Source organism: Limulus polyphemus, unplaced genomic scaffold (assembly GCF_000517525.1).
Source record: "Limulus polyphemus unplaced genomic scaffold, Limulus_polyphemus-2.1.2 Scaffold994, whole genome shotgun sequence".
NCBI classification, from domain to species: Eukaryota; Metazoa; Arthropoda; class Merostomata; order Xiphosura; family Limulidae; genus Limulus; species Limulus polyphemus.
The window spans coordinates 342,919-346,514 of NW_013666604.1; the positions used below are offsets into that span (position 1 = coordinate 342,919).

The 3,596-nt window shown below is 33.2% G+C and overlaps 1 long non-coding RNA gene across 1 annotated transcript in view; it reads right to left on the reverse strand.

Annotated features, from left to right (window-relative positions):
* Positions 1-2,947, reverse strand: part of LOC111086289 — a 19,351-nt gene extending 16,404 nt beyond the window's left edge. Inside the window, exon 1 of the long non-coding RNA XR_002611017.1 lies at positions 2,815-2,947. This is a non-coding gene — a long non-coding RNA (uncharacterized LOC111086289). The remainder of the gene's footprint in view (positions 1-2,814) is intronic.
* Positions 2,948-3,596: the final 649 nt, after the last annotated feature.

Below are 3,596 nucleotides of genomic sequence, written 5' to 3' on the forward strand. Positions count from 1 at the left end.
TAATATACAAAAAAAAAAAAAAAAAAAATAAAGGGACGCCTAGAACAGACTAGAGTTGCCAGGAAAAGTCAAGATCTTTCGAGAATCTCATGACGTCTTACCAGGGTCACGTGACTTCCGCTGTCGTAACAATATTCTGAAGAGTTCGAGCTTTATAAATAAAATATATTGTGCTTTGTCAACAGTCTTTATTTTTGTTATTGAAGAATTGTAGTTCAGTATTCATTTTCTTGTTTTTTCCCTAAAATAATATATAAGTTAAAACTTTCAATATTATTTATACTTGTAACATGAAAAATCAATGGTGGTAAAATTATATGATTATGACATATTTATAGTTTGTAAAATGTTCCCGTGAAAGAAAAAATAGCTTTTTTTTTCAGTTTAATTCTTTGCCATCTAGTGATTGTAATACTGATATGTGAGCATGTGATTGACAAGATGGTGTAAAGTGAGAATTGTGTCTTTTCGAGTGTACATTTTTGTCTTCACCTTAAATTAAGGTTATTAAATTGGGAAAGCTGTAGTATACAAATGGTTAGAAAGACGAAAACAATTTATGTTCTATTTTATTAAAAGAACATTTTGGAGAAGTCGTTCAAATAATTGATGCATTCTTATTTTGATGAAGAAAGGTTCAATGTCATTACGATTGCCGATTTAGTGATTCGAAGCTTCCACTTCCAAAAAGTAAGATCAAAATATTGGCATTATTTTGAAGTTATATCCTATAGTTTGTTACGAGTGTCTGAAGTTTTTAATAGTACTGTACTTCTTTGTTCGGCCCGGCGGTTAGGACACTCGACTCGCAATCTGTGCGTCGCGGGTTCGAATCCCCGTCACACTAAACATGCTCGACGTTTCAGCCTTGGGGGCGTTATAATGTGACGGTCAATCCCACTATTCGTTGGTAAAAGAGTAGCCCAAGAGTTGGCTAAATTAGGGACGGCTAGCGCAGATAGACCTCGTGTAGTTTTGCACGAAATTCAGAACAAACAAACTTCTTTGTTCTTATAATTTAGTTCAGTTTGAAAACGTTAACAAAGGTTTCATGATATTTTAATTACAGTTTTTTTTACATCAAAATCATGTTCAGTGTCTCTAGCAAACCAGATTTATGTTTGTTATCTATCTATAGCATGATTGCTGAAACTCGAAAATGATACTTTTTGGGCATTGTGGTAAGGAAAAATATATATTTTTATTTTCTTCATGTAACATAAGCTATAATGCCCATAGTAGTAATACAATACAGTAAAAAGTGAAAATCCCATTGCTCTGACAGGCTATATTTATTATTATATAAAAACTACTTATTATATACGTAGAGTACACGGTTGCTCCCATACCTGTAGATCTCATCAGAGTTGAGAAGGCCCAGTACGTGGCCTGATGCTATATGTAAGTTAAAATCTAACCAATCTGTAATAATTTGGATTAATGTTAAGTAACCATGTAGAACGTGTATAATGTAGCTACAAATACAGCTAATTGACAGTAACAATGTCAAGAAACACGGTAGTGTTTCGTGCGGCCAAACCAACTTACAGGACACACTGTGTTATTAACTGGAGCGACAATTTAGCAATTTTCAACTTTCTGTAGCTCGGACTATGGTAATCCAAACTCTTACATATTTCCATCGGAGGTGCTTTTCTGGACCCTCACTTCACAAACCAAATTTCAATTCAATTCATTAAGAAATGCACGAGATTATCATTGAGGTGAAAGACGGCTGGTTTAGAGTAGGAAAACTACAGAGTGAAAGCACGTGCAGATATACGTATATTGGTTAGGCCAAGCAAACTATATTAGCAGTTTCTAACTCAAGTTTTCAAAATAATCATACGGTTGGATGGTTATTATTCATTATTGATTTCTAACTTTTAAACATAACTTTACTATAAATTTTACGAAATTATTCTAATTAGAGCGTTTAGCATCACATGATAGTAGCTTAAGCAATTAGTTAAATAATGATGCTTGATACGGCTGTACCGAGTGCATGCGGGTAATGACAAGAAACTGTTATTCTACATTCCATAGCGTTACTATAAAGGAAGTTATTAAAAATTATTTTAGAGAGGAAAAAGAACCACCATATATTTAAAGAATCTGGTTGGTTCTGTAAAGTATAGGTCTGTTCGGAATAATAGGGTTGCAACCCTATAGCTAATGTTGATTACTATTGAGTGTCACTTTCTTACTTGCTGTGGTTTGTTTGTGCGTATTGACAAAAAGTCGGGATATCTAATCAAAAATACCATAGGTGTGTAAAAAAATAAAAAAAAGGTGCGGCCCAAAATGTATTGAGCGGCGGTTTAAAACAATGAAATTAAAATTGACGGCCAAACTGGTGGTTACACTTTTAGCATTGATAAGGATTTTACAGTCAATATTCATTCATCAGTTAGGCAGGCTGCGTTTTTGTTTAAACTGGGGCACGATGATGTTCAAAAGAAACTACTGTTATTATTATTATTTAACAGTTATTCCTTAACAATTTGTTGTACCAAACGACAGATAGCAGCATATACTTCTCTATTTTTTATGGGTTAAGGGCTGTAGGGCAAAATTATTGACCAGAAAAACGGGTCAAATTTTTTTTGAGAAAAAAATAATACCCAGGTGCATACCATCCTATAGTATGCATGAAAAGTTTCAGGTCTCTAGGCTGTCTTATTATCATGAATAGTACACTTTGTTAAGTAGTTAGACTACCTGGCGAATTGTGTTTGCTCTAAATATTTTGATGGCTTATTTTGATAATGTTTTATTAATTTTATAAACATCAAAGTTATTATAACAGCTTACACTATCATGAGTAAAATCCACATTCAGGTTTACACTGCCACAATGAGGTTTTCTAAGTTATCCTTTAATTCTGCATAAATCAAACAGATCCAGCTAAATTTATAAGTGCCACATGCAACAAGCCGATCAGCGAGTCCTACTTCGAATACTTCCTTTAGTGAAACTTGTCATCCTGTAAGGATGAGATCAGGTGCCTTTGACAGTCCTATAAGATGGGGAAGATTGGCTGTTCCACCGTCAAATAATAAAAATGTATAGGGAGATGAACTACTATTAATCTGAGACATTTTGATCAACTGATTGTTTATTAACCTGGTACTAAGTTCTAAGTAGGTAAAAAGTAATGATTCTTGTACTACAGTATTGATTCTATTGACAATAAAGATATTGAAACTTCCATTACAGAACATCTGAGACTAACAAACTTCTACTCATGCAGTTCACACTGACAAACATCTACTAAACAAACACACGCATACACAAATCATGGCACTTTCTTACACTGCACTGTTTGTCTGCACCAATTAACAAGATTTTATAAAGGAACAGAAATGTCATGACCTCCTCGAGTTAATGTTAAGAACTGCTTAATTATCATAACTGTGAAAATAATTCTTTCATTATTCAAATATGGTTATAAAGTAATAATCCAACTTTTTTTCTTTTTCTCTCATAACTGCAGCTACCTATAGTAAAGAAATTGATGGTTTCTTTAAGTCGTTCATATGTGTTTTTTTAATTTAAATAAAATGTCTTTGAATATACACCAGTGCCTTTCCTAC